Here is an 8120-nt window from a genome sequence, read left to right as displayed (position 1 = left end):
TTTAAAATTATCTATAGAATTTTATAATCGTCTATTGTCCAACTCAGATTACGTCATAAGAAGTTAATGTGATTTCTATAATAGTAATGTAAAAATCATCTCAATTCATGTTATTTTCCATCGATCATGTCATCGCTCACTTACGTCAAAAGTTCAAATTATAGAACACAATTGACCACTAATAAATGAATTATTATAAGGTTTTATTTTAGAATAATAATGAAACTAAAATGCCGGCTCAGCGGATCTATCTGGTACCAGATACGTATAAGGGTACTATTTATGTATCTGTCCAGTAAAAAGTAGGGTTCGTATATTCATATCTACTTTCCATGTTCTTATATCGAATATGCATGTAATAGTTGTAACTGGACATTGTTAAAAAAGTCACCCATCTATCGATCTAAGAACGTGTATCAAATAGGAGAATATGTATAATTTTGAGTTCGGTTTACATCGAATAATATTGAAAAAACTGAACGATTTATTTTCCGTTTACTATAAGCATCAAATTAAATACATCTTTTGTAGACGAGAACGAATTGAACATGAAAAAGGAGATGTGTAATAAGACACAGCATCCAAACAACACAAAAACTAAAAGACATCAAGACATCAAGAGGGAAACGGTAAGTTACCATCAGAATATCCATAACTTGACACAATAGTTTGTCCGAAGCGCTTCAGCAGGGATGAAAGTATATGGAAGCACAAATGTTTTAGCTACTCCCCGGTTTTGTATGCAAGACAATATCACTTGAAAATAATGCAGTGACATTAAATATGATGTTTAACTCATATTGAAATGTAGCCTATACAATACTTAATGTACAAATATCAGTGAGTGTTATCCCTCGTCCGTAGTCCTCAAATATCACAGGAGAAAGGTAAAATACATTAAAATGTAAACAAGTTAAAAAAATAAACAATTCCCCTTGGTGTTTATTGAATATCCTATGTAAATATTCTAATAGTGACTCAATTTCTTTACAGCATCTTACTGCCAATGTAAGGCACAAAATCCCCAGGCGGTTTGCTATCTATATAGTCGCCGTGAAACTTATGAGATCTTCCTAACATTTGGCGGCCCCAAATTGATTGATGGTAGTTAACTTAACATCATGTGCACTGTTTATGTTTCATGCATACTCAGGAAGATGGGAGTTATAGACTTTTGCCTTTAACCATCCCTATTCCACAAAATGACGGGAAAAAATTTTACAAACAGTTTTCACCTGGTGATAGTGTAACACCTAAGTGTTTATGACTGTCAATAATTCCAATCTTTGTATAGAATATTGATTTCTGATGGTGTATCATTTGTAAATATACCAATGCTTTGATTTTCTTTCGGTTATAAAATCTACCAGTCACGTATGTCCGTTCATTTGAACTAAATATAGGTCATTACTGATGTCAATTGCAGTTGTTTCAAAGTTCATAGCGGAATATGAAACAGAGGTGTCATCAGCAAAAATATCGAAATATAGATAGTAATGGACCATAAAAAGGGGATTGCGGATTTCATGCAATGATGTTACCATGATTTGAAGGAAATAATGAACAATCTTTGGTCGGTTTTATGTTCCAAAGATAAGAAGAATGGGATATTCCTTCACTCTATTGCATGGATACCAGCATTACACAAGTGTGCTTACAAACCATGTTATATTGGATCTCCTAAATGATTCACAAAACCTCTCACTAAACTATTTTTAACATACATTTTATCAGCAATTTAAACCGCGCTTCAGAGTCACTATGAAACTACCATATAGGGGAAAATTTCAAAGATCTGGAGAGTACATACAATCCCAGGTATCTCTCCTCGTGCAATAGTATAACTTTAACATTTCAAAGATCTGTTGAGTACATACAATCCCAGGTACTTCTGCTCGTGCTTAACATTTCAAAGATCTGTTGAGTACATACAATCCCAGGTACTTCTGCTTGTGCAATAATATAACTTTAACATTTCAAAGATCTGTTGAGTACATACAATCACAGGTACCTCCCCTCGTGAAATAGTATAACTTTAACATTTTAAAGATCTGTTGAGTAAATACAATCACAGGTACCTCCCATCGTGCAATAGTATAACTTAAACATTTGCCACAACCCTTGTTCACCCATTATCAAGTATTCCTCATTCTAAACTTAATGACAATTTGAAAGAGTTAGTCTGAATTTGTTTTAAAAAAAGAAAGGCCCGCACAGATACATACATCTTGATTTAGGAAGGAACTTTGTATAAAAAAACCAACGCTCCGATTCAAACAAAAAATTATATGAAAATGACCATTGCTTGATTTGTTGTATTGACAACATATTTGTATTTTATGAAAATTTGTTTTATCAACAGACAATCGGTATTCCTATATGTGAACCAACTGTGTTTCTCTTCGAGTCATATTTTCCCTTTATTCTTATGAGACATTATTCATCCGGGAACTTCTCAAAGAAAAATGAAAAGGAGCTGGCATTAACCTTGAATTCACTTTCCGATAGAGGATGTGCTTTCACTGAATACTATAAACGTGGATATTTTCGGAGGTTGTTATTTTTGTGTTTAAGATGCGCCAAAGATAATCTATTTTATTAAGAAATGCACATTTATATCCCAAGGTGTTGAAGGCCAACAATACAATAATATACACAATTAAAACATTATAAAACCAAAGATAATGTGACTAATTTGCATTAATATTATTGCTCTCTAAAACAATTCGCGCGGGGGATGTTTTCGGGCATTTTAGTGATCAAAATAACCCCCGCGTGAAAATTTCGACCTTTACAGTAATTTAAAGTTCGATGACTAGTTTGACTTCATCTATTCCTTTGAACTTGAAATAAAGGGTACCACAGATACAGTAAAGTCTGCTTTATATCTTGACTTACATCTAGAAATTGATAAAGAGTGTTGGTTGAAAACCAACTTTACGACCTAAGAGATGTTTCAATTTTCCAATTGTGATCTTTCCATTTCTGTGTAGCAACATTCCAGCAGCGCCTGAAAATGGAGAGTATTGTATATCTCCCTCAGTTGATACGATATTTCAGGGCTTGTATTTCCTAGCATAATTTCCATGATAGTGGGTTGCTGCCTTCAAAGAAACTATTGAACTAAGGGTCCGAACGGTGAAATTGGAGACATCCGTTCGAAAGTTTTTTGAACGCGATCATGCTTTGGTTGACCGCTATGGAATATCAGCGTTAAAGAAGACCATGGATTTGTTCCTCTTGTCGTGGCCTATCCTCCCGTCCATTTTCTTCTTTTATGGCATCACCGAATGCTACTTATACCCGAATTTGCAATGAGTAACACGATAGGTGCCAAATGTGGAGCGGGAACTGCTTACGTATACCCCTCCAGAGTAACAAGGTACCTTCGGTGGGATTCGTGATGCTCAATCTTTAGTTTTCTGTGTAATATTTCGTGCACTTTTTTTTGTCTTTTTGTCGTTTTTCTTTTTGCCATGGTGTTGTCTGTTTCGATTCGACTTTTGGTTTTTGATTACACTGTTGGTATCTTCTACCTCTTTTTGAAAAAAAAACTAAATCTGCAAAAAACTTGTTAATTTTCGGACTCAATTATTTTTGCCTATTTCGCGATCATTGAAATGCACGAAAATGTCATCCTTGCGAAAAGTTAGAAATCAACGATATTGATGTGAAAGGCAATTGATATATCTTTAATCGATCAGTCCCAATACCGAAATAATTCTAGGGGTCCTCCATATTCAGGCAACAGAAGAAATTTTTTGTCTTTTAAGAACAACCTAACGTCCAATACTCTGAAAATTCAAATTCTATAGCAAGCAAATATTTTTTTCTTGGTTTTGGATGTATTTTCTCATTCAAAGGCTCAAATACTGTTTTAATTGCAGTAAATATTATGCTTTTATAGAACATAAAAATGTCTTGCTGCTTTACTAAGGCTGCTGGCTATAGTATATCGAACAATTTTTTACAGTTTTTCGAAAGTGTATTGTTTATCTGAATCGGACAGACAAGCCATTCTCTGTCGTAACATTGTCACACATATATTAGCAGCTGTGATTCATTAGCAAATGAACTGAAATTTGGAAAGATTGAAAACCAATGGAAGTGCAGCGTGTAATCAATCATGCAATATGCTGACATTTTTCCACGAGCATCTCAGAATATTAAGTTGCGACAAGAAAGACAACTGTAATATTTTTTTTAAACATAACGCGAATAGCCCGCAATTTTGTCCCTGTACTTATCGTTCGTTGCGCAAAATCAACAGCCATGCGAAAGGTTAATGCAAATTGAAATCGAAAAAATAACAACCCGCGAAATCGATTTCTGGAGAGTTCTTAATAACACCTTGCATAGGATGCCTTTTACCAAAATCTACCAATTTCTATCGGCCTATAACAACTAATTTTTAGGATAAACCGGATAAACCATTTTCATGGCTACTATACTATATAAAATTTTTAATTATGGTGAACCATTTACGTTGCAAAATCCCTCAACAATACCCAAAAGTAAGGAGAGTTGTACAGATAATGTGAATACACAGAACCCCTATCCAATCCTTCTAATGCTAAAAGGGTTCATTATTCCCAGTTTTATATCCACTAAAAGCATTCTATTTTACTAAAATTTCCATTTTAGTCTGCAAATATCTGCATCAAAAATAGATATAAAATTCCGTTGATTGGTTGAAATTTACTTTTCGGAACTGACGCATTCAATATCTGCATCACAAATAGTTATGTTAAAATTAAAATTCCGCTGATTGGATGGTCAAAATCAAAATTCCGCTGATTGGTTAAAATTTACTTTTCAGGAACGCATTGATTGACGTCAGCGGTCTTCGGAATAACCTCAACTGACAAAAACATCTAGAAAGAAATATTAAGGCCATCGCTTCAAAAGTTCAACACTAACGCATTGGTTAACTATCAAAATAAAAGTATTGCCTTTGTGCAAATTGAACGATTTAAAGGTAAATGCATGCTATAGTTGTTAATTTCTGTGTCATTTGGTCTCTTGTGGAGAGTTGTCTCATTGGCAATCATACCACATCTTTTTATTTTTTTATGCTCAGGTTAAACAAAGGAAACAAGGATGAGATTGAATAATACTTACAAAGATAATTATTTATTAAAAATTTAGAGTATTTGTTTAACAACTATTTTCTTTTGGGTAATCTCGATAACTGGGATAGTAACTTTTCTTTTAATTAAGCTAAAATAAAAAGGGTCAACACGAATAAAAAGATATATGGGATATACGTCATAAGGCAGCAAATAATCAAAAGGCATCTATAGGACAATGTACAGTTTTCAACATTAGACAGGAGCCTAGACAATACAGCCAACTCTAAATCTGGACTAAAAAAAAAATATGCATGGTCTATCAAAATCTTCCATCAACACTAAAGTCTACAAAAGACAAAAAAAAAAAAAACTTTAAAAAATGACATTAAACCACCACTGACGAGATTCTCAATTGAGGTTGGCACATAAATATGTGGTGGGGTCTAACAATCTTTTTTCAGCTAAATCGTCCTCCTCTCTATTTTAATCTAGACTAGTAAGTGGGTTAATAAAAAAAATATAAAAGAACATACAATAAAAATCAGTACAGGAAAACCACGTCACACTAAAACAATAGTATAAACGATAAAAACACAAGTACAAACAAAAGTAGATAAAATTAGACCATAACTCGCTTTTATGGAAATGAAGCTCAAAATACCAGAACCTGTTGATATGCAATCATGCCTTCCTACACTCTTACATTGATTGCTGTCTTCCACAGAATATCTCACACAACAACAAAGTAAACAGTACAGGACTACACGATCTCGTGAAGAACAAACTGTACATAGTTTAATTGCAGAAAACAATTATTTGGATTTTGCTTTAACTTGACTAAAAATTGGCGAATTGATGTTTATCCCCGAAAATATCAGACTCAGTTATTGAACAATAGTTTGATAATAACCTAAATCTATTTAGTCTGCTAAGCGAAAGAAACTGATTTGAAGGACAATACTTGTTATTGTTATAGATAATATTACCTAAAAAGCTGGATGCGAAATACAACATTTTATTCATAATCCGACATGGCATCATACTTGTACAATACATCTTTATACTTGTAATAAAATTTATTAAACGTTTTTACCAATTTATGATATCTATTCCTACTGTAAAAATGTTTTAGTTATGAAATTATTACGTTCATTGAAAATATCCTAGACAGTAGAGAAATAGTCAATGGCAACAAAGACAACCTTCAAAGGAGAGTAGAAGAGAGGCGAAAGATACCGAAGGGACATTCAAACTCATAAGTCGAAAACAAACTGACAATGCCTTGGGTAAAAACGGAAATGACGAAAAGACAAACAACAATACACAAAACACACCATAAAAAACTAAAGACTGAGCAACAAGAACCTCCCCTAAAAACCGGGGGTGATCTCAGGTACCCCGGAAGGGTAAGCAGGTCCTTCTCCACATGTGGTACCGATCGTGTTGCTCACGTATAAGTGCGAACCCGGTAATAAGTCTAGTTAGGTAGGTCACATTCGAGGAAAAGAGGACGGGATTGTGGTTACGACAATATTGGAACACATCTCTCGTAATCTGTGATATAGATTTTCCATAACCAACAACCAACTCGATTGCGATGATTTCAACTTCACGTGAACAACTGAAACTCTTCACTCAATAGCTTCATTGTTAGCTGCAACTCTCCATCAAGGAAATCGTGATAGGAAATGCAAGCTCTGAAATATCGTATCAACCAAGAGATATACAATACAATATAATACAATATTTTTACTGTCAATCAAGGACGCCCTAAGAGGGCAGTATAATTACAAATAATTTATTACTATGATTATTATCAATTCTTAATAATGATATATAATGACAAAATATATAGAAGAAAAAAAATAAACACAAAAGAAAAAGCAAAATCCCAGATAGTTGATAGAAGAAATATTTAATTCAAATTTTAAGTAAAGCTATTTTAAAACTGAATTTACGATTAATTAATTGCATGTCATTTAGTTCAGCGACCAATATTTTATACTTATAATATAAAAATAAGGGAATGTGGTATAACTGCAAATGAGACAACAGTTAACCAAAGTTGAAAAGAAGTGGATGTCAGCAGTATTGCAGGCAACCGTACGGCCTTCAACGATGAGAAAAAACAATACCACTAGTCGCCTATAGAAGGCCCCGAAATGAAAAAATGTGAAATAATTCAATTGAGAAAATTAATGACCTAATTCATAATACTACATAAGGTCTTATTAAATATAGACTAGACTGTAGTGAAAAACCTCATCTCTAATACTATATGGCTTATTCATACTCATGTTCAAGTATAACACACAAGTTTTTAATCATTTATTGAAAAAAAAAATGAAAGTTACTGAATGTTTTTGACATTATTTTCGTATTTTTAGCCATGCATGCACCATCTGTATCCAGCTTGAAATTTTAAAGCCTGAGGGACCAGTATTTTTTATGGGAAGTCTGACTTTTCCGGATTTAACAGAAGCTAGGGATTTGAATTTCACTAAACAGATACCACAGACCTGGTCATGAAATATTCATAAATAAATTATAGAGAATAAACTGATGAAACAATATGTTCTCCGAGTGTTCGAAATTCATTTTTGTAATTTAACTTAAAAGGATCTTGTCGATAATCGTACTTCTCTGTGCTATGATTCACATTAAAAAATACAAAATGAACACCCAATGTCTATGCATTCGTTAGAAGAGAACACGAAAAGATATATAAGAGGAGACACCCTCTACTGGCACAATTTTTTTTACACAAAACCAGCAGCGGTTATTACGGCCTCTAAAATCTGGAACTATTTTTAACCATTTGATTCGGTTAATGATGTAAAATATACCATTTAGAAATGATATAAGTTGTTTTGCAGATGAAGAATACAAGGAGTATGGGTACTTAAATTATTTTCGATAATAGTTACGGGCAATACTTTCTTTCATACTGTTTTTTATTTGCTGTATGTTTTTGAAATTGAGGTTGTTCTACAGAAATTTACACAAAATGAATCTTGTTACCTTCAATACCCCATCTCCAAGATAAAA

The 8120-nt window shown here is 33.2% G+C and overlaps 1 long non-coding RNA gene across 1 annotated transcript; it reads left to right on the top strand.

The window, feature by feature from the left end:
* The first annotated feature begins 220 nt into the window (after positions 1 to 220).
* LOC127734437 (uncharacterized) lies at positions 221 to 7868 on the top strand. The gene is made up of 3 exons (XR_007997603.1): positions 221 to 307; positions 532 to 629; positions 7460 to 7868. It is a non-coding gene; the product is annotated as an uncharacterized LOC127734437 (long non-coding RNA).
* The last annotated feature ends 252 nt before the right edge of the window (positions 7869 to 8120 follow it).

This window comes from Mytilus californianus, unplaced genomic scaffold, assembly GCF_021869535.1.
Source record: "Mytilus californianus isolate M0D057914Y unplaced genomic scaffold, xbMytCali1.0.p SCAF_1, whole genome shotgun sequence".
NCBI lineage: Eukaryota > Metazoa > Mollusca > Bivalvia > Mytilida > Mytilidae > Mytilus > Mytilus californianus.
This window is presented reverse-complemented; position numbering and strand designations above follow the sequence as displayed.